This window comes from Engystomops pustulosus, chromosome 5 (assembly GCF_040894005.1).
Source record: "Engystomops pustulosus chromosome 5, aEngPut4.maternal, whole genome shotgun sequence".
Lineage (NCBI taxonomy): Eukaryota > Metazoa > Chordata > Amphibia > Anura > Leptodactylidae > Engystomops > Engystomops pustulosus.
The window spans coordinates 90,237,103-90,261,247 of NC_092415.1; the positions used below are offsets into that span (position 1 = coordinate 90,237,103).

The following is a 24,145-nucleotide window of genomic DNA, read 5'->3' on the forward strand; positions in this document are numbered from 1 at the left end:
AACAGATATTTATTTTTAAGAAAGGTGCCTAAGACTATGTCCAGGTTCAGCTAATAAGCCAACATTACATAGAGTTCTGCCTGCAAATCTCTATAAACTGAATTTCCTAATCTATTATATGGCATAACTGAAAGAGGACCTGTCACCCCCCCCCCCCCCAAAATACCCTCACCAAATATGTTTCCCCTAATCCTCTCCCCAGTCCCTTGATAGTTATTACATTTTTGTTAACATTTTTGTGTGCAAAGTTTGTTTTAATCAATCTGGCCTGTTACCAAATAAGAGGTTGTAACCTCGTACAGGTCCCCTAGCAGTCGGCCATATTCATGAGAGGGCCGGCCGATACCCCCCTTTATGCCCCTGTCAGTCGGGGACCAGTAAGAATAGCCGGCAGCAGCTCATAAGTTGCCAGCTCTCTGCGATGCGGCGTACTGACAGCGGCAGCCACGCGGTGCTTATTCACAGCACCGGACGAACATTCAACCGTCGCTATGAGTAAGCACAGTGCGCATCGCATCGCATCGCAGAGAGCCTGCCTCAATTGCGCAATAAAAGCGCTGCTGCCAGCTATTCTTACAGGTCCCCGACTAACAGGGGCGTAGAGGGGGTGTGTCAACCGGCCCCCTCATGAATACAGCTGACTGCCAGGGGACCTGTATGAGGATCCGACCTCTTATTTGGTAACAGTCGGATCGATTAAAACAAACTTTGCACAAAAAAAATTTAATAAAAATGTAATAAATATAAAGGATTAGGGGGAACATATTTGGTGGGGCTATTTATGGGGGGTGACAGGTCCTCTTTAAAGCAAATCAAAATCCAGCATGATAAACCTGGGACACTTACTCATAGATATAGACACTGACTGTGGTAATCTTCTTATATTTTTTATCCATGGCCAACTTCCTTTTAAAATCAACTTTTAAAATTATGCTAATTAGCCAGAAGGGCTCTGAGGGTGTTACAAGTGTCAGCTGCTCACAGGCTAGACTATGCAGGAGTGCTTCCCCCTCTCACTGTGTGCTGAAGCTTCCTCTGCTGCTGTGAAATTACATCAGGCAGAGGGAGCTGGAGGGAGGGTTAGACATTGATACAGTTTAACAGCCTGGTAAGCCAGAGCACCGAGGGGCTCTGGTAAAACCCCCAGATTCGGTCAGCATCACCCTCAGCGTCACCCTCCCCCTGCTCTCTCCCTCTGCCTGTAGTAGCATCTGCATTAGGGGAGACCTGCTATTCAAACAAACAGTGAAAAGACATCACTAAGGGGCTCTGGAAGCACCCACCAGAGCCCCTCATGTTCATTAGCATAATTTTAAAAGTTGATTTTAGAAGCAAACCATGGATACCAATTATAAGAAGATTACCATAGTCAAGATGGCTGAATCTGCAAGTAAGTGTCCCTGGCTTATCATGATTTTTATGGTAGATTTTCTTGAAGCTGGTGCTTTGTCCTCCCTGCAGCTCATTTTGGCTGCTGTGAATATTGAAAAGTATATCACAGAATATTATTGTAAGTGTACAGTAGGTTCCTGTACAGTAGGACAAAATAATTGTACAGCACATTTCCCTATTAACATACTGTAAATGTACCAAGGAAATAGCCTTAAAAATGGGACATGGAAGTTTCCCTTAATAATCTATGAAATATTTTTTTAATATTTTAAATATAACTAGCGTATATATACTCAAGTATAAACCGAGTTTTTTAGCACAATTTTTGTGCTGAAAATTCCCCACTCAGGTTATATTCAGGTATACAAAAAAAAAATTTAATTTACTCAGTACTCACCATTCTGACGGCCCGGGCAGTGGCAGGTTGGTGACAGCATTGTGGTTAGCACCTCCTCTCTCTTAATGCTGGCGCCAAGGCACACTCTGTGATGTCAGCAGCGGTTGACATAATAGTTGTGCCCTGGGCAGGCCGCGCACACTGAGCTGTCGTGGATATGGTGCTGGCTTGAAGAAAGAAGAGGCGCTGACCAGGGAGCTGCTGCGGACCTGCCGCGCACATGAAGGTGGAAGAGTCGTCGGAATGGTGAGTACCAAGTTTATTTTTTTTTTTACGGGCAGACTACCTACTACAAGGGGCTGGCAGGGTGGCTGGCTACTACAGGGGGCTGGCAGGCTGGCTGGCTACTACAGGGGGATGTCAGGCTGGCTGGCTACTACAGGGGGATGTCAGGCTGGCTGGCTACTACAGGGGACTGGCAGGCTGGCTACTACGGGGGCTGGCAGGCTGGCTGGCTGGCTACTACAGGGGGCTGGCAGGCTGGCTGGCTGGCTACTACAGGGGGCTGGCAGGCTGGCTATCTGCCTACTACAGGGTGCTGGCAGGCTAGCTACTACAGGGGAGGGGTGAGACAGTGGTTGCATGTGACTCGGCTCTGCTAGATCACCAACCACTCCCTCAGGAGGGAGGGGGTGAGAGTGACGCAGGCTATGTGAAGAAAAATCAACCTTCCTCCTCACCCTTCCTTTCGGAATTCTCTTCAGCAAGGTTAGAAGTGTCAGTGAGGTAGCTTGACTGCATACTGTAGCTCCCTGTCTCTGGGACTGGAATACAGGACATCAGTGGAACATCAAGACAACTAGACATGGCTGGTGACAGGTTCTCTTTAAAAAGTTCTTAAGGGTTTTAAACACTTAGACTACAAAACCCCCATGCTCATCAGATGACCCTAGGAAACAGAGGACACAGCTGCAAAGCCAATTCTACACTGATTTGTATGGGACCTCCAGGAAGCAATATATCAGATATGTTCAGATACTAGAAGTTATGCCCATTCATATGATAGATGCTTGTACAGACAGTGAAGATCAGCATGCATTATTCCTATTCTTATGGCTACTAATCTTGGGGTAAAATTATGTGCAAACATTTTCTAAATCTTATTGTTTAGTATTGTATGTTTATCCTCTCTTTATATGTTACATATATTTACAGTTAGTCAGCAATTAATGCACTGGCTGCATACAAGCAAAACAGCTATAGATTGGTTATAGTTAAATGTATGTATAATAAACATACAAGACGATATTGGAAATCTTGCTAGTCCAAATGAGAATGCTTCTTTATTTAAACCTTTTGGGTTTACATGAAACACATTAAGCCAATGGGGGTTATTTATCGTGCGCCGGGTCATGAAAGCCCCACCAAGCTCCGGCGCAGCCGGATACATCAACAGGTTCCGAGTGGTGCGATTGTTATATGATCGGAGTGGTGCTCTGGCATGAGCTTAAAATAGTTTACCACCTTTCTTACTGTCTATAAGGCTTCTAGGGAACTCTGAGGCTTAGTTACATAGTTTCCTTACTGCAGACTCATTCATCATTTTGCAGTAAAAAGAGTTTATGAAAAAAATACAGATGATGCGGTGCACCGGCGGCACTCTAACACCTACTAGTGCATTGCTCTATGATGTCTCAGACTCTCAAACTCATCCCATTATTTAAATCAACTCTTTCCTCATCAGTAGCTGATGTCCCAGCTCCATAAAGCTTCCACAAATCACTGTCATTTGTCAACCATTGTCAAACATTCACATTGCTCATCACTGGCTCTGGCACAGTATACAGTACAGTGCATGTGTCAGGCTGGGTTTACATCTCAGTTTTAGTATACATTGAGCATACTGTATATGTACAATGGGAAGGTTCCTGACATATCCGCTGAGCGTACCCATTGACATTTACCGACAGATGGCGGCATAGTTGTTGCCTTTGTCTGCTCAGTATATAACACATACTGACGCAGGATATGGCACATACTACCAAGCTACATCTTCCCATCCTGCTCTCTCCTGCTGAGCGACATAATATGCTCATCGAAGGCAACAGAAACCTATGGGGAGCAGATGCAACATCCTCCAGACTCTGCTGAGCAGATAGATTGCTCAAAAGGAGGGAGAACAACGGTGATGTCACTATCGCTATAAGGACAGTGACATCATTGGGTTAACACCCCTAACATCGGCAGCCACCAGTCACCGGCTACTGCCGATGTTTCTTCCTTCCCCCACATTCAGGGGGCAGGAGTTGTCACACCATGTGACCTATTCCACTGTATATGGGATCTGTTCGTGTCGTATGTTGTAAGATAATAAGCAACTCTGCAACCAAGTTCAATGCAATGTGATGATTATTTTATTCTAAAATTATGCTTCTGATTTTCTCCTGTAGCCTCTGTACCGCCATACACTGCCCTCATTCAATCTCTGCAATCGTGTATGAAGAAGGTCACTGCATTGACCGAAACATCACATAATATGGTTTGAACTGCTGAGTTTCTCATTAATTTGTATATCTGGATTAATATACTACTAGGACACTCCACTAGGCATTATGTGCATTCTACATAAAACCATATGTTATAATCAAACGTCGTAAATACGATTGACATCTCCTTACTACGTAAAGCAAAACAATATGTGAATCCAATCTCGCACTGTTTTCAATCAGAAAATACTGGAGATTAGGGGTAGTGCTCTGATCTCAGCTCCAGGTGTCAGCTCTTTTATTAAACCAGAGCTTCATGGTGCATGCGCAGTGCTGTAAAGAAATGTGTCAGTATATACTTTTGCCTCCACTCAGAAATAGTGGTTAGATTTTTTTACTCAATTTCCTATTATTTAAAAAAAAATTGCAGACACTGCTGAGAGATTTATTAAAGGGGCAAAACCACTTTAATAAAACTGATGGGCAACAGAGCTACAAAGACAGACACAGAACTATTGCAATGAGGCTGGGCTGCCTAATACCATATATACTTGAGTATAAGCCGACCCGAGTATAAGCCGAGACCCCTAATTTCACCACCAAAAACTGGGAAAACCTATTGACTCGAGTATAAGCCGAGGGTGGGAAATGCATTGGTCTCAGACCCAGCCAAGTATATAGCAAGCCAGCCCCCTATAATATACAGCTTGCCCCCAGTAGTATACAGCTTTCCCCCAGTAGTATACAGCCTGCCCCCAGTAGTATACAGCCTGACCCAGCCTGCCCCCAGTAGTATACAGCCTGCCCCCAGTAGTATACAGCCTGACCCAGCCTGCCCCCAGTAGTATACAGCCTGCCCCCAGTAGTATACAGCCACCCCAGCCTGCCCCCAGTAGTATACAGCCACCCCAGCCTGCCCCCAGTTGTATACAGCCACCCCAGCCTGCCCCCAGTTGTATACAGTCATCCCAGCCTGCCCCTAGTAGTATACAGCCACCCCAGCCTGCCCCCAGTAGTATACAGCCACCCCAGCCTGCCCCCAGTAGTATACAGCCACCCCAGCCTGCCCCCAGTAGTATACAGCATGCCCCCAGTAGTATACAGCCACCCCAGCCTGCCCCCAGGAGTATACAGCCACCCCAGCCTGCCCCCAATAGTATACAGCATGCCCCCAGTAGTATACAGCCACCCCAGCCTGCCCCCCAGTAGTATACAGCATGCCCCCAGTAGTATACAGTCAGCCCAGAATAAAAATAAACTATTTACTCACTCTCCGGTGGTCCCTATGCGCAGCGCTGCTCCCCCGATGTCATCGCGGCTCGTCTTCTGGCTTCCGGGCTCCTCTTCTTGCTTCCGCGCCGTCTTCTGTCTTCTTTAACATCGCGTTGGGCGCCGCAACTGTTCTCTCCCGTGCGGCGCCTAGTATGACGCGCCGCTGCTGACGTCATACTAGGCGCCGCACGGGAGAAGAACAATGGCAGCGCCCGACGCGGTGTTAAAGAAGACAGAAGACGGCGCGGAAGCAAGAAGAGGAGCCGGGAAGCCAGAAGAGGAGCCGCGATGACATCGGGGTAGCAGCGCTGCGCATCGGGGCCACTGGAGGGTGAGTAAATAGTTAAATTTTTTTTTAGTCCATTTTTAATTATTTTTTTACAAGTATTGACTCGTGTATAAGCCGAGGGGACGTTTTTCAGCACATTTTTTTGTGCTGAAAAACTTGGCTTATACACGAGTATATACGGTAATAAATAACCACCCTATGAACAGCAGCAGCAAAGTGAATAGTATTTGACAATTCTACAGAATTTGCCCTAATTTTCACCACAGATTTCACCAATTTCAAGGATTGGGGTAAAAATGTAACACACCCATTATTCTTTGCTGAATTTTCCTTTTGACTTCACTTCCTGTGTGTACTATCTGTTTTTCTGGTTTCTCAGACATGTTCCTACTTCGAAGATTCATTGGGTTCACTCCTTGATGGGGATTTTGTTTTATAACAGATTGCCTGTTAAAAATGCTACATCCTAGATTAGTCTTCTCATAAAACACCTTCCTTGATATGAAAGAAATCCGTTTTAGCTGCTGTGTAATGCAGTTGTTCAGCCAGACAGTCATTAAGCATTCCCTTGTTGGCGGCTAATTATAAGCAAATGAAACCTCAGATTCTATACTTGGGAGAGTGCCCGAACAGCACATTCTTGCTCCAAGATATTTAAGACCATTTAAATACATTTTGAAAAAAATAGGGATAGGATACAACTCTTAATTTATCAATGATATGACAATTGCTGCCTATCTAATCCAAGGTATCTATCTATGTGTTTATCTATTTATCCATTTATCACATATCCATCCACTGTGCAGTGGCCTTGATTTGTGGGGCATCTCTATACCTTAATAGGTACCATTCTACATCACCAAACAGTGTATGGAGCGGTGCTATTAACAGTGCTGCCAGGGTGCTTTAAATTAAAGCACCCGTTGGTAAATTGGGCCTTTATCAATCTGATATTAATCACCTATTCTATATACAAAAGACCTGTGAAATCCCTAATTTAGGCTTTTTAAAAATGATTAAGCTTAATATACTATTCCCTGACTTCAGAATGCATAATGCAACATTTCACAAACCAGCACATATTAATTCCTTCTGATATGGAATAAAAACGTGAATTCTAGTAGAAGAGAACAAAAACAATTACCCTACACAATTATACAGCAGAGCAGAATAATATTGTTCTAATATTGTTAAAGATATATTAAAAGTGGAAGTGAAAATGTACGCTCTTGCCACATGCATCTCAAAAACATTTCTAGAATCCACCCATTTCTTACAGATGAAACCTCTTAAATGCTGCCAGCTTGATTCACTCTCGTCTAGACTACTGTAACTCCCTACTAGTCGGTCTTCCACTTATTAAACTCTCATCTACAATCTACTGCAGCAGCCAAACTTGTCTTCCAGTCCAAACATTGCATGAATGCCTCCAGTTAGTGCCATTCATTGCACTGGCGAATACAGTTTAAACAAATCATCCACAAAGCTCTGCATAACGCTGCACATTTCTCAGTCTATCACCCAACTAGTGCTCTTTGGTCTGCCAGTGATCTTATGCACATCTCCAAACTTCTTCTGAGCTACCCCAATTCTCTGGCGTGCCCTTCCCCGTAGTTTAAGACTTATACCCAACCTTTTTTTATCTAACACATCCTGTGTACTCCTCCCATCTATTATCTAGCAAACAACAGATAACAAACAGATAAACAAAGTCCCATTGACCTTGGACTTTGTATATAAGATGGCGACTGATAACTGGTTCGAGCAGCAGCATTTTTATTTATTAAATTATTTTTGTTCCATTCTCTTATAAAGAGTGGCTTGACCATTAGGCTGTGGGGCAAAGCCCTTACTCCGATTGTTTCACATGACCAATTTTTTACTCCGTAATGTCTTATTTTATCTGTATGTGAACTCCATCATCTGTGAAGTGCAACTGAATATAGCGCTATATACATAAAGATTATTGTTACTACTACTTTTACATGTCAGCAAAATTACTCAGTTAACATGTTGCTCCTAATAAAGCAACAGAAACTCTTAACAGCTTACATGGACACTGAAATGCAGCAATATGAGTGCACAGAGAAACTTACACATGGTTTGCTGTATAAAAGGTCTGATTGGAGTGAGGAAAACATGTTGTGGTCCTTCAGCTATCATAGTATCATAGTTTATATGTGTCACAGATGCACCCGCGATCCTTTCTGTGGATCGCAGGCACACCCGTGCCCCTCTATGTGTCGCGGTCCCCGCTGCCGCTGTCCCACTCTCCGGCCAGGACTCACCTCTCCACGCTCCTGGCTGTACTCCTGCTTGGCCGCGCGCTCCCACTGCTAGGGCACGCGCGCGCCGGCTCTTTAAGACTTAAAGGGCCAGCGTCCTCCTGATTGGCTCATGCTAATCTGGCTCGCCCTTATAATCCGGCACCTCCCTTCACTCCCGGCCGGATCTTCAGCTTCATTCCTGCTAAGTGAAAGCCCTCCTGAGTTTCCTGCGCTCCACTGTGTTCAGCGTTACCAGCGATCCTCTGTGTTGCTACCATTGCTGTGACCTGCTGTGCCTTCCAGGGTTCCTGTCCTGCTGTGCTTTCCTGGCTTCCAGTCCAGTGGAATCTACTGTCGGTGCCAACATCACCAGTGTTCCTCTGTGTGCCAGCGTTACCAGTATTCCTCCGTGTTTCCTGCTGTCATCTCAGGTTTGGACTGTTTCCTGCTGTACTACCTTGGCTGCCACCGCGGGTCTCATACCACCTCCCGCGGTGGTCCAGAGGATCCACAGACTCTTCCAAGAGACTTTTACACACTTTCCCTCCTCAAGTGTGACAGTAAGATCCGGCCATGGATCCCGCCAAGGAGTCAGACCTCGCCAAGGAACCACGTCGCCTTCTGGCTGAGCTCTCCAGTGTTGTTGACCGTCAGTCCCAGCAAATTGCTTATCATGGAGAACTACTAGGCAAAGTTGCCTCCACTCTTCAACAACTGATCGACTCCCAGCATCAGGCTTCTGAATCCACTCCTGCTTCCCCTCCATCCACCCCGGCTTTTCCACCGGCAGCAGAGCCAAGACTGAGACTTTCTATGCCTGAAAAATTTGATGGTGACCCCAAACTCTGCAGGGGCTTCATCACCCAGTGCTCATTGCACTTTGAACTTATGCCAACTCAGTTTGTCACCGAACGCTCTAAGGTGGCATTCATCCTGAGCCTCCTCTCCGGGAAGGCCCTGGCCTGGGCTACTCCTCTGTGGGACAGAAATGACCCAGTTACGGCCTCCCATGTTACATTTCTGGCTGAATTTCGCTCTGTATTTGAAGAACCCGCTCGTGCCTCCTCAGCTGAAACGGCCCTGCTGAACCTGCGCCAAGGACATTCTTCTGTGGGCGAGTACGCTGTCAAGTTCCGCACCCTAGCCTCCGAGCTCTCCTGGAATGATGCAGCCTTGTCAGCCACCTTCAAGCAAGGACTGTCCCCCCAGGTGAAAGACGCACTGGCTGCCCGTGACCTGCCGGTTACTCTGAGTGGTCTTATCACCCTGGCCACCCGGATAGACGTGCGCTTCGCAGAACGTGATGGAGAATTGGGTCACGAGCACCCTCAAGTCCGGCTTCCATGTCAGTCACGCTTGGCTCCGGTTTTCCAAGAACCGCCTCAACCTCCAGTCACACAGTCTGAACAGGAGCCAATGCAAGTTGACAGAGTTCGTCTCACCGTCCAGGAACGTTCCAGGCGTCTCCGGGAGAAACTTTGCCTGTACTGCGCTAGCCCCAAACACCCTATTGGGGCTTGTCCTGTCCGTTCTCCCACGTCAAGCAAACCCCAACACCCTGAACTTCTGGGAGGTACTTCCCTAGGTGTCAATGCTGTGTCTCCACGTCTGTCGGTTCCTGTGCTCCTAGATGTCGGTGCTCGCTCTCCTGTGCGAATCCCAGCATTCCTGGACTCTGGTTCTATGGGGAATTTTGTGGATGCCACCCTGATCTCCCGGCATCACATTCCGGTGGTTCCACTCAAGAATCCGCTATCCCTGTCTTCCGTGGATGGTCAAGTCCTGTCCGAACCGGTCCGGTACCGCACTGAGCCAATTTCTCTCCAGGTTGGAGCTCATCACAAAGAGACTCTGGTTTTCTATGTTCTGCCACGATCCACATCCTCTCTTCTTCTAGGTCTTCCATGGCTACAACTCCATGCTCCGGTCCTCAACTGGAAGACTGGTGAGATCCTGAGTTGGGGACCAGACTGTCATTCTCGCTGCTTGGCTTCACCACCTCCTGGCCTGACAAATTTACAGCTTCTTAGTTCCCCTCAGAGATGTCCTGGGACTGATAAGAAGAAGAAGAGGAGGTCAAAGAAGAAGAGGGGCCTTAAAGGGGGGGGTACTGTCACAGATGCACCCGCGATCCTTTCTGTGGATCGCAGGCACACCCGTGCCCCTCTATGTGTCGCGGTCCCCGCTGCCGCTGTCCCACTCTCCGGCCAGGACTCACCTCTCCACGCTCCTGGCTGTACTCCTGCTTGGCCGCGCGCTCCCACTGCTAGGGCACGCGCGCGCCGGCTCTTTAAGACTTAAAGGGCCAGCGTCCTCCTGATTGGCTCATGCTAATCTGGCTCGCCCTTATAATCCGGCACCTCCCTTCACTCCCGGCCGGATCTTCAGCTTCATTCCTGCTAAGTGAAAGCCCTCCTGAGTTTCCTGCGCTCCACTGTGTTCAGCGTTACCAGCGATCCTCTGTGTTGCTACCATTGCTGTGACCTGCTGTGCCTTCCAGGGTTCCTGTCCTGCTGTGCTTTCCTGGCTTCCAGTCCAGTGGAATCTACTGTCGGTGCCAACATCACCAGTGTTCCTCTGTGTGCCAGCGTTACCAGTATTCCTCCGTGTTTCCTGCTGTCATCTCAGGTTTGGACTGTTTCCTGCTGTACTACCTTGGCTGCCACCGCGGGTCTCATACCACCTCCCGCGGTGGTCCAGAGGATCCACAGACTCTTCCAAGAGACTTTTACACACTTTCCCTCCTCAAGTGTGACAATATGGTTGAAAAAAGACACATGTCCATCAAGTTCAACCAAGGAAGGGAAGGGATTAGATGAGGAAGGGATTTAGGGGAAAAAACGGTATATAACATAACCATCAATGTTATTTAGGTATAAAAAGGTATGCAGACCCTTCATTTCTCCAGACGGAGACAGTGCCCCCTCATCTTTTAATTTGATTTAATCTGAAACAACTTACCACCGTATTTTTTGTATGGACCATTCATATAAATTAATCATGTCCCCTCGTAGTCGTCTCTTTTCTAGACTAAATAAATCTAATAGTTTTAATCTTTCCTCATAACTGAGACCCTCCATACCCCTTATCATTTTTGTGGCTCTTCGTTGAACCCTCTCCATCTCCAGGGCATCCTTTTTATGGACCGGTGCCCAGAACTGAACAGTATATTCCAGGTGAGGCCAAACCAATGCCTTGTACAGTGGTAATAACATCCAGTATGAACATCCTCTATAGACTATATTATACAACACAGCTTGGTGTCATCTGCAAAAATAGACACAGCGCTATTAATTCCTACCGCTATATCATTAATAAATATATTAAATAGTGGTGGGCAAGGCACAAAACCCTGGGGTACACCACTCATAACTGGTGACCATTCTGAGTAGGAATCATTGACCACAACTCTCTGGATACGATCCTTCAACCAGTTTTCAATCCAATTGCAAATGATTCCTGCCAAACCAAAAGACCTTATTTTTCCCATCAGGCGTCTATGTGGGACAGTGTCAAGTGCCTTTGCAAAGTCCAAGAACACAATATCCACAGCAGCTGTATCCAGCCACCTGCTCACCTCTTCATAGAAGCAGATCAGGTTAGTCTGACAACTTCTGTTCTTGGTAAACCCACACTGGCTTTAACTTATTATACTATTTGATGTCATATACTCCAGTCTTTTACTAACCCTTCCAATATTTTCCCCACAATGTAAGTTACGCTTACAGGCCTGTAATTGCCTGGTGAAGTTCTAGAGCCCTTTTTATATATTGGCACCACATTTGCCTTGCGCCAGTCACTTGGCACCACACCAGACATTACGGAATCCCTGAAGATTTTAGACAGTGGTACAGCAATAACAGAACTGTGTTCTTTAAAAACTGTGGGGTGTAACCCATCTGGTCCAGGAGCCTTGTATACATTGGTTTTATTAAACTTATATTGTTTAAACTGCTTGTTTAAACTCCACTTATGTTCACAAGCCACTTACAAGCACAAGCCAAAATGAGCAAGCTCAAGCTGAGTTGCATCCCCTTAATTTATAAGGTGAGAACACTAATCCCTCCTCCCAATTAGCAGACCAGGCAAAGAAAAGAAAAAAAAAAAGCTATTTAAATTGTGACACTAAGAAAAAGTGTCTTGCTATTACTTATATAATCAATCCACAATCACCCAAACCACAGATTCACTCAGCACACACAAACTAGGCTTGTTTAAACTCCACTTATGCTCACAAGCCACTTAGAACCACAAGCCAAAATAAGCAAGCTGAAAACCGAGTTGCTTCCCCTTAATTTATCAGGTGAGAACACTAATCCCTCTTCCGAATTAGCAGAGCAGGCAAATAAAGGAAAAAAAAGCTATTTCAATCACCCAAACCACAGCTTCGCCAAGAAAGGGAAAAAAAGCTATAAAAATTGGGACACTAAGAAAAGTGCCTTGCTATTACTTATATACTTAATCCACAATCACCCAAACAACAGATTCACACACAAAATCCGCTTGTTTAAACTCCACTTATGTTCACAAGCCACTTAGAACCACAAGCCAAAATGAGCAAAGTTACCTAATGTCATGGTTTAATTGTTTCACACGACTATCATTATTTTATAAAAAGATGTCATAATTTAGATGTAGTTTCAAAAACTAACGGGGGATTTATTATGCCTTCTCAGTCAGAAAACTGTGGGAGAAGGCATGAAAATTTCCCCATCTCTGACAGTTTTTAGCTTTTTCTGCCCATGCACGTGTAGTGTGTGACTCCGCCTGAAAAACCGGAGTCAACTGTAGGAAAAATCTCCGCCATGTCAGATCTGGTCTAAACAAGTCCGACCTGGCAGAGACTGCAACCACATCTACAAAGAGGCCGGAGCCTCTTAGTAGATATATGAGCCCAGGAATGCAGATGGCGGAATTTTAAGACTGGCGTAGGAATGTATGGCTACTGTGTATTAACCGTGTTCAAACGGACCTATCAAATGAGAACTTAAGAGTCATTTAACCTTCCTGTAAAGATGCTGCACAGCTGTTTTTCTCTTTCCATTCAAGTTTATAATAATATTCTCTTGGGACAAGAGTGAGAGAGGAAGAACAGTAAAACAGAGTGCATACAGAGTTTATGCTTTCTGTGGCCATTAGACCGCTTCATACTGGAAATGAAAGAATTTTGACTCTTTATTATCCTGATAACCTATACAAAGGATAGTCTATTAACATCTGGTTGGTAGGTACGCTAGTGTTGGGCATAGCTCAATCCTCCACATAGAGGCTGGCCCTGGGAACTGCAGCTGAACTCCCATTCAGCTGAATAGGATCTCAGCTACAGTTCCTGGGACTGGCCACTACACAATGAAAGGAGCTATACTTCTGGTTCTATTCCCTGTTTGAACAAGGGAAGCATCAACTGTCAGATACCTGCTGATGTGACACTAAATAGATAATCGTTATAACAAACCCAGAAGACCTATGTAATGTCGAGAATATGTAAACACAATGGGGTTCATTTACTAAGGGCCCGATTCACGGTTTCCCGACGTGTTACCCGAATATACGTGTTGCGCCGATTTCCCCTGAATTGCCCCAGGATTTTGGCGCATCGGCGCTGGCATGCACGCGACGGAAATCGGGGGACGTGGCCGAACGAAAACCCGACGGATTCGGAAAAACCGCCGCATTTAAAACAAAAAGTCTGTCGCGGAGCTTGCACTTACCTTCACTCAGACGGCTCGGTGAACTCCAGCACGTTCCGATGCTTTTCAGGGCAGCAGTGCCACCTGGTGGACGGCGGAGGAACTACCTTAATAAATCCCGGCCGGACCCAAATCCAGCGCAGAGAACGCGCCGCTGGATCGCGAATGGACCGGGTAAGTAAATCTGCCCCAATGTGAGACATTTCTTATAAGGCTGGCTATTTGGGAAAGTTCTATGTTTGTCTTTGGATCTCCTTTGCCCATGATATATATCATAGTAGCTTTAGCCCCTATAATAAAAGTGTTTACAGTCTTCTTTTACTATGTTATGATATTTGATGTTGCAAAAAAAAAATCACAAAATACAAAAAAAGTCTGTCACAAAGCAATAAATCAAGCGTAAAGGCAATGTTAAATTAATCGCAGCATGAGTAAGTAACTTCGAAGTAATTGATGTCAATTTGGCGCACATTTAGGTGCAAAATATGGTACAAAAATATTATGCACCAAACAGTTGTATCACTATTTGTGCACATAATGCCTGTATTCACTCATCATGTGAGCTGACAAACGCTGGCTTTAGCTTTCATGTGATGAATGTTTCCCTGAGGCCAGTGATTGTCTGCAGTGGTCAAATCTATATTTCCCCATTGCAGACTTACAGACAGATCTCAACCCTGCCCTGAAAACTAGAACTGATGAAGCAATGAAGGACAGGCAAGTATAGCTTGTTTTATTATTTGAACCTATTTTTGCAAATATCCCTAATGTTTTTCACTTACATAACCCTTTAAAGGGATTATCCACTTTCAGCAAACATCAATATGGGCTGTGTAAGGAAAGGTTATACATTTTCCAATATACTTTGTGTTATTTTTTTTTTTTTTTTGCTTTCTGTCCTTTTATACAAAGCTTAATAGTTTACTTCCAGCAGATAGAAGTTATGTGATGTCTAACAGGTGAACTGCTTGTTATATCACACTGCTCTTATTACTCTCTGTGATAATAACAGCTTGGGACAGATTTTTTTACCCACTGGAAGTAAACACATATTGGGACATTTAAGAATTTTGGCACATGGTCCTTGTTTTTGGTGCAAGTTTCATGCTATAATTTTCACTGGGATGTGAAGTGGTGCAGGACCGAAAAGGGTTAGAACATCGTCTCTACATTCATGTAGGTGAAATAGAACTCCATAGACCAGCTTTTTGCAGCTCTAATTGCGTACCAAAAATTGTGCCAAAAAATGTGTCGGAAAACTAGATGCACAGTGAAAGTGTTGGATTCCCAAGCAGCGGACAAATTGTGTCCCCAAAAAAAGAACAATTTGTGAATGTTGGAAAAGCACCAATATTGTGGCACTGACACTTATTAAATAGGGTGCAACAAGTGCAGCAAGGAAAAAAATATATATATGCAAGGTTTACATCCAAAATGCAATAATGAATGTCCCCCAGAAGGTTTCTATAGAAGGATATCTTGAAAACCATGAGGAATAGATACAGAAAGTATATGGAAAAGCTGTATAACTTTTAATTGCACAATCAATCTCAATTATTTGCTGAAAGTGGACAAACCCTTTATCTTATGAACTCTAAAAACCATATTGAATATTTCCCTTCTGTTTAGTGTGTGTTAAAGTCTTTACTTTTTTTTAGACTTTACATATAGTACACCACTTTTTGAATAGATATAGCACTTGGTACAGAGGTTATATTTGTAAGGTATTAACCGGTTAAAGGAAACCTACCACTTGTAGTGGCAGGTTTCCGATGGCAATACCGGGCACCAGCACCAGCTAAACTTTATAGCCGGCGCAGGCAGGTACGCGCTCGCCGCTTACCGTGCGTGCGGCTCTCATTCACTTCCTATGTAGCCGCGCGCACGGTAAGCGCCGAGCGCGTACCTGCCTGCGCCGGCTATAAAGTTTAAAAAGTGTTTTAAACCGCGATACCGCGGTTTAAAACACTAACTAAAATAAGCTCCGGCACCAGCTCACCCTGAGCTGGTGCCCGGTATTTCCATCGGAAACCTGCCACTTCAAGTGGTAGGTTTCCTTTAAAGACTGGGTCCTTTCCTGTTTTTTCATTTCCATTTTTCCACTCCCCACCTTCAAAAATCTATAATTTTTTTATTTTTACACTTAGAGAGCTGTGTGACAGCTTGTTTTCTGCATAACAAATTGCACTTTTTAGTGATGGTATTGTATATTCCATGCCATGTACTGGGAAGCAGGAAAAAAATCCAAATGCAGTGAAAATGGTGAAAAAACGCATTTGCGCCATTTTCTTGTGGGCTTGGATATTAAGGCTTTCACTGAGCGCCCCAAATGACATGTCTACTTTATTCTTTGGGTTGGTATGATTATGGGGATACCAAATTTGTATAGGTTTTATAATGTTTTCATACATTTACAAAAATTAAAACCTCCTGTACAAAAATTTTGTTTTTGATTTTGCCATCTTCTGGCGCTAATAACTTTTTTATACTTTGTTGTATGGAGCTGTGTAGGGTGTTATTTTTTGCGACATTTGATAATGTTTTCAATGATATCATTTTTAGGACTGTACGACCTTTTGATCACTTTATATAGATTTTTTAAATATTTTTCAAAATGGAAAAAAAGTGCCATTTTCGGCTTTGGGCGCTATTTTCTGTTACAGGGTTAAACGCATTGAAAAAACGTTAATATATTTTGATAGATCAGCCATTTTCGGACACGTCGATACCTAATGTGTTTATGATGATTTTTACTGTTTATTTATATTTATGTCAGTTCTAGGGAAAGGGGGTGATTTGAATTTTTAGGTTTTTTTATTCTAATTTTTTTTTAAACTTTTTATTTTTCTTTTTACTATTTTTCAGACTCCCTAGGTTGTCTGATGGATCCTATCATATACTGCCATACTACAGTATGGCAGTATATGGGGATTTTCCTCCTCATTCATTACAATGTGCTATCAGCGATCACAGCGATCGCTGTGATAACATCCGCGATCAGTGCTAGCAATATGAAGCAAAGACTTACCAGCTATGGAGAGCCTCAGCCCGTGAGCCCTCTCCATTCAGGGGGAACCGACCGAATACACGGTAGGCGATCGTGAACCAGTTACAACATATGGGACACATCAGAGTTATCACTGTAGACGCTAAATCTGTACAAAAAAGGATAATTGTTGTTGTGATCACAGTGTTGACTTCTGTTTCCAGTGGGCATGGCTGAAGAAACAACCCCTTTAAAGAGATTGTACAATCACTGGCGACTGGTCCGGCGTTTACATTGTACCCCACTGCAGTATTAGGTTTCAGGTAACGCTATCACTCTAATACTGCTTACACTTACTTTAGTAAGCAGCTCCTAGTGCCCAATTTATGGGTGACAGGTTCTCTTCAACAGTTTTTGGACAGTTCTTCAGGATTTCCTAGAATTGATACATCTGATACAAAATTGAGCAACTAGCAGAGCCAGCAAAGTATACTCTTAAACTTCAGAATATTTTTTTATTCTACTATGGAAAATAATAGAATTTCTGCACCTACTAAAATTTGGCCCCTAAAGTGACTCTGCTGGACTGCACTATTGCCAGGAGCAAGATATATATTACAGCTGCCTGCTCTTCACTTTCTCTTCTAGAATATGTTAGGAATTAGGATAAACCCCTGTTCTAACTGATCACATCCAGTTTAATATACAGTAGGTATACAATGGATGAATATAGTTGTACCAGGGTGTTATGTTCTCTCATGCTGCCAAAACTTTACCTTATGCATCTAATAGATTGGGAAATTCAAGCGAGAGAGGTTTGCAGGACAGAACAGCAAAAAACATCCTCTATCTAAATACACAACAATAAGTGGATTATTCATTCATATTACTGGATTGTGGTATAGTTATATTATTACTTTAGGGGTTCAAAGAAAGTCCTGTATAAGTTAGAATAAATAGCGAGCAATGCTTACACAATTTCACCCTAAAAATAGACATGACAGTTGCAAGACTTGTAATGATTTAAAGTAGAGAAGGTGACTATTGCACAATGTCAATATAATATAACATTAATCCACACCACAGTTATATACATGCCAGACATGGACTTAATAGTAAAACTAGTAGGCCACAATGTGTACCAAAGGCCTATACATCATCCTTTTACTTACTTCTTTTATTCCAGTGAAGTTCACTAGACCTCCACCAGAGGGAGGTAATTTCAAGTCATTCTACTAGTGAGAATTCCATTGTCATTGCTTCCTAATGTATGAGATGATAAATCGCCAAGACGCCAACACAGTGCTGAAAACTATTGTATGAATAGATTTTCAAACTACAACTAATGTATCTATTGTCTACATAAATGTTGTGTGTTTACATTGTCTAGTCTGCCGTACAATAGATGAGGCCCAGAAAGACATGATTGTATAGAGCTGTGGAAAAAGCTGTTTGCTGATACTGTGGAAGGCACCTACCTATTTCCTCCTAATACCATGGAATTGTAAGTACACAGGTTTAAATATACCCCCACATGTCCAAAAGTTTTTCCTGTGTATTTGCGGCTGATAAGGCATAGGCTATAATGTTAAGATGGTGAGCTGTGCTGCGGTTTAGGGTAAAGCTGGTTGCTTCTTCAACCTTTTTTTTTCCTCTATCCTTTTTACCCTTTCTTGTAAGTGTGATGGAGATTACATGAGGATAGGCATACAGAGGTCTTTCCAGCATGTGGCAAGATATCCTCATGGACATTAGTCTCAGGGTACTTTGGGAAACTACTGCAGCCGTCAACCATAAAAAGAGCCTATGACTTGCTTTTTACTCGACAGTTGTTCTAATTTATGAATTATGAAAAAGTATTAAAGGGGTTGTCCGAGGGTATAAAAAAACCCACTGGTGGCTGGTTTAAAAAAATAAACACGTGCTCACCTCCTGGCCTCCAGCACTGCTATCTCTTTGGTCCTTGTCCCATGTAAACAAACAGTGGCACAGAAGCCACGATGCGCTCATCTTCCGGCTGGCCGAGGTGGCGGCCACGTCCACTCCTCCCGCATGATACAACGCTGGGAATAGGGGCGGGTTGGTGTGACCGGCCACCTCGAATGGCCAGAAGGAGAACGGGGCACGGACCATAGAGATTGCAGCACTGGAGGCCAGGAGGGGGCCCCGGAAGGTAAGTACATGTTTATTTTTTTATTCATATATGTTTCCTCCCGAGTATTACAATCAATTCTTTCATTTTTTTTTAATAGGCTGACAATGCAAAGGATAACAAACTATTACATCTACATTTACATGTGAGGCTCCAAAAACCTGGATAATTTGACAGATCATACAACACCATTCATCAATCTTGTTTTCCTGTTCAGAGAAAAAAAATCGAAAAGAAGCAGCAACAACATAAATTCACACTAGTTACACTAGACCCTCCTTGTAATTTTGTACAACAAAATATCTATCACTACTAGATTTCTGAAAAATAATCCACTTGGTAAAGTATGATAGTTGTGACCACTTCCCACTAGGTACAACAGTGCTGGTGTAATTAGCTGGGACATTGACAACTTATAACTAAAGGAACCATCTAGAATGTGTGAAAGTCTGGCCTATGGTTATGGTCATTTTGTAGATATCGGTGCCATTTTTACCCACAAGCTAAAAACATTTGACAAACAGTGAAAAAATGTATAAATATAAGAGTGCCAGTTAACATACTGTAAATTCCTGAAAGTGCACATGAAATTAGAAGTTAGTAAGCTTTCTCAGAATTGTCAAAAAAGTAAAAGTTAAACTGTTTTATACATTAGTGTCTTCTAAACTATATATTATAAAAATTTGAGCAATCAACTTACAGCATTCACTGTGGCAGGTCTGTAGATGTCTCCACTAGGCTACTAGGCTATTCGTCCCAGTAATGGTTAAGTCTCTCCCAGCAGTTTCCAGCACCAGCTTTATTCACATAAATAAATACCTAAACAAAGAACACAAAGAAGGAGATAACTACATTTAATTGCCTAACATATTAACAACAGCTTCCAACTGATTGCTGGACCAAATGTATTTTAATGAGGTTCTTCAATATGGGACCTTATGTGCAGTTCACAGCCGTATAAAATGCATCAGTGAAAGCTGAGGGATAATACACAGAATGTGCCTTCTTGTACATCGCCTTCTATTCTGACCCGACTCATGGTGTACCCAACAACATGTCACATAAGGTTTTCATTTCAGATCTTTCACAGTCTATTTCTCATTAAATATAAAGGATTAAAACAATATTCTACTTTTCATTCAAGGTAAGTGGCTAAAATACTTGCTAATCATTATTTATTTCATTCGACATTAACTTATCCTGCAAAGGCAAAGAATAGCAGATAAAACTGAATTACTGAGCTCTTGTACAATGTCAAAGGTAGGAAACGCGTCAGGTCATTGGCACCTCACATATTTTGCCTGCTTCCTTTTTGCCATATTGTAACTAGTTAAATGATCACTGACTTTTCACACAACTTTGGCTCATATGACAGATTGGCCCATTCTCAACATAACTAAAAACCACTTTCATTCTTAAATCCCATACACGTCTCCAGGACTACTCTTGAGCCACATGATTCTCTGAAATGCTCTACCCTTGTATATCAGACTAAAACCCAACCACCATGTGCTCTTGAAGGGAACCTGTCACCATGTCCCCACACTAATAATCAAATCCCCAAACAGTTTTTTCTAAAATTTCTGCCATTTTTTGTTAAAAAGATAAAAGTAGATCAAAGCTTAACTGGCTCCCTAGTAGATTGTTTCCTGAGTCCCTTAGGTGCATGTAGAAAGGAGCATAGTCCACCCTCCACTGGAAAGCACTCTTTATACTTTGCTTTCAAAAACCCCTCCCCCTTTTACTCCTTATACTCCTTGTCCTCTCTCCTTTTGTTTCCGTTCTCGCTGACTGCAGCAATAAAACTTGCGTCTGTACAGTCAGCAGCTTCTTCTGTTCAAGCTTACATGCATTGGAGACCTCTGCCCTGTCTTCACTGCTATCTGCGCATGCACAACATCACACGCCTGGTAGTGAGCCGAGTATGCAACACATTACGCGCACTCAAGGATAGCAGTGAAGACGGGTCGGCAATCTTTATTTTATCTACACATGTCCAGAAGAACGTGCTGACAACATGAGTGTAAAATTCGTATGGAGGATGCCAAGAATTTTCCAGAGAGGGACAACTCTGCTCCTTAATGGGGGTTTCCCACAAAGCAAAGTGAGGCCCTATCTCTAACTTGCTGATCAGTGGGGATCTCAATGCTGTCAAACCCCTCGTCTCTCTGTCAGATTAATGGAGCAGACAGCCGCCGATGACCATTCTGCTCCATTAATCTCTATGGAGCTGACGGAGATCAATGAGTGCAACACTCAGCATAGAGATTAATGGAGCAGAACGGTCATGTGCGGCCGTCTGCTCCATTAATCTGACAGTCGACGAGGGGTCAGACGGACCCCTTGTTCTCACAATCGGCAGGGGTCCCATGGATAGGGCCTAATTTTGCTTCATGGGAAAACCCCTTTAATGAACATGAGGGGACTCAGGAAACAAGCTAAAAGGGTAAACTTTGGTCAACTTTGATTTAATTTATCTTTTTAACAATAAAATGGCAGAAGCTTTATAAACACTGTTTGGGGATATGATGTGTCTTTGGGCACCCGGCATAACTCACGGCAAGTGCCGGGATCCACTGGTGCTGGCAGGGCCCACTGGAGTCAGGGGAGGTGTCAGGGATCTGTGTCCCACAGATATAACAATGATGCACTCTCTGTATCATCAGTGCCCTTGCAGTGTTGCCCCTGTTCTCTGTAGGGGCCCCGACCCTGCAAACCTCCCAGCCTGCAGCACTGTTTGGGGGTCCGGCCACAGTATTATTATATGAACATCACTTCACGCTGGACGCAGACAGGAAGCAATGTGTTCTGAACTTGTCACCTGCAGCTGCAGTGCAGTGTGATGTATGATGACCCTGTGTGAGGAGGCTCCGGGGGACAGAATGGTAGGAGACAAGCCGCTGTGTGTTCAATTAACCCTCTGACAGTCAGTTATGTTTGTCATGCCTCTGCCTTACTTCTTACTTTAATAATCCATCCACAGTAGTCTAAAAGGAATTGTGTTATTACAGCCTGCTGATGTCTGCCAATCAGTTTTCTCCCTTCTGAAGGGTAAATTATTGCCCACTTTCTGCCCCTGCCATTTTACCTGTGTGCCACCTATTCCCCCACTTTTCCAATGTCTGCCTTCCCCACATACAACCACCTAAATATATTTGCCAAGTCACCTTGCTTCCCAACTATGTCCTAGCTAGCATCCTATCAATGCCTTCTTTAAAACATTAACCCTGAGGGTGCATTTCTTAAAGCGCCTGCGCCAGTTTTCTGTTTGTTTTCTGTTCAAACATGTATTGTACATGTATTTATAAAGTGTCTGGGAAATGTAAAAAAGGTCTCTGGTAACAAGTTTTCTTAAAAAGCTCATCTCTCTAGGGCGGCCTATCACATTCCCTAACTGCATGAAACTTCATCTCCCTTCTCACTAGCCTGTTTATTCCTTCGCTCTGTTATCTGACAATTAATAGATACCAAGCTACAGGCTTCTCTGCAGTCTTATTGACCTTGGCCTCTATATACAAGATGGTGACTGATGGCTTTATTCCATAATTTATTATTCCATTCTCTAATAAAGAATGGCATTATCCAAGCTCTTATATCTCTTGTGTCTACCCCTTATGGACTATAGGCTCTAGAGAGCAGGGCTCTCCACTCCTATTCTTTCATGTGACAATACTTTTACTGTGAAATGTAATTTTATTTGTATATGTATCCTATGATCTGAAAACCTCTGTGTAATATGATGGTGCTATATAAATACATATTTTTATTATATTATTATATGAAGTTTATCATCCTAAAAGCTGTTTTTAACATCCTGACAAATCTGCTTTCCACTTTCTGTTGGTCAGTACATTGGGGAAATGCATCAAACTGTATGTATGAAGCCCATGTCTTGTGCTAGATTTCTTTAGTGGTTTACTTAGACACCTTTTGCACTTTAATTTTAATACAATGTTTATTTCTTCTTTGCAACAAGGTGAACAATTGGTTGGAAGCCTGGAATTTCCCTCAGATTGGAAGTTTATAAACACTCCTGCAGAGACTAGCAGCCTGCTGCCGTCTCCCCTGAGAGGGTTATTCCCTTCATCAGGCCTACAGCTCTGCCTCTCCAAAGAACCTGCTTAAACCACTGCCCAAGCAGCCTACAACATAGAATCCAGGCTGCATACAACCACCAGCTACCTCATGGACCAAGCAGATAACCCTCAGCAAATAACCTGTTGCTGTTTTGGAGTCTGTGAATAAAGAGACTGTGAGTTTTTATGTTCATAATCCGTCTCCACATGTGATCCCTGGCTGCCACTAACATCACAGGCCTATCCTTCACCATCTGTCCGGGGCTCCCTTCACCTCACGTACAATGGGAGTTCCCACAGGGAGAACCTGTCATCATATTGCGGCCTCCCCCTCTTCTGTCCAGCATACAAGAGGTCTGTTTACCTGGACCAAGCAACCCATCATTGGCTGTGCATCAAGTGAGCCACTCAGGTACCAGGGGAATCCAGCTGCCCCACACTAGAAGGTCAGGTATTGGTAGGAGGACTTTATGAGTGCCTGGTTGTGTAATGGCCTGCTGGATATTTGCTTAGGAAAATCTAGTACAAGTTAGCCTCCTGGCTAACTGATGGAGTGTGGCCAATTCTGTTTCAGTTAATTATAGGGGTTCTATCTGTAAACACTAGAATTTATTCTAGCCTACCATATGTGATGCCTGTGAATGTGGGTTAATGTTTATTATGTTTACATTAAATGTTTAATCTGTGATTCTATTTGCAGCCCAAGGCCAGTGATTGGTTGGAGCCCCTAAAAATCCCCAGGTCTGGAAATCTATAAATATTCTCTTTGGCTGGATTTCAGGGCAGTGTACAGTCAGGAAAAAGTAAGTGCACCAATGATTTTGCAAATGCGGCAACTCATTTGCATGTCTTTTCTTTGTTCTGTGCACAGCTCTCTGCATTAAATCCCAGGCACGGTATCTCTACAATAGGCAGTGTAGGACATTTCTCAGAATAGAGAGTGAGGTTTTTATAGCTGTCTAAAGAGCAGGAAACAGATATGAAGGTTAGTTGCAAAAGCTGCTTCTTCTCTTTTTTCACTCCACTCATGGTTTAGACATCAAAAACTGCATCTGGAAAACTGAACATTTGAACACACCCTTACCACCATATCCCTGTGCTTCACAAAATCCCATAGGCTCTCTCAACTATCACCATTTAGGGACACAAAATAGAAGTAGCACCACGATCTACAGTGCAGACTCCTACACTGCTGTTG

At 43.5% G+C, this 24,145-nt stretch overlaps 1 protein-coding gene across 4 annotated transcripts in view; it reads right to left on the reverse strand.

Moving 5' to 3' along the window:
* The window catches only part of ATXN1 (ataxin 1), a 212,947-nt gene that overhangs the window by 43,364 nt on the left and 145,438 nt on the right, over window positions 1-24,145 (reverse strand). For all 4 annotated transcript variants that reach the window (XM_072152640.1, XM_072152642.1, XM_072152641.1 and 1 more), the window contains one exon: window positions 19,572-19,690. The gene's annotated coding sequence lies outside the window, so the exon portion shown is untranslated. The remainder of the gene's footprint in view (window positions 1-19,571; window positions 19,691-24,145) is intronic.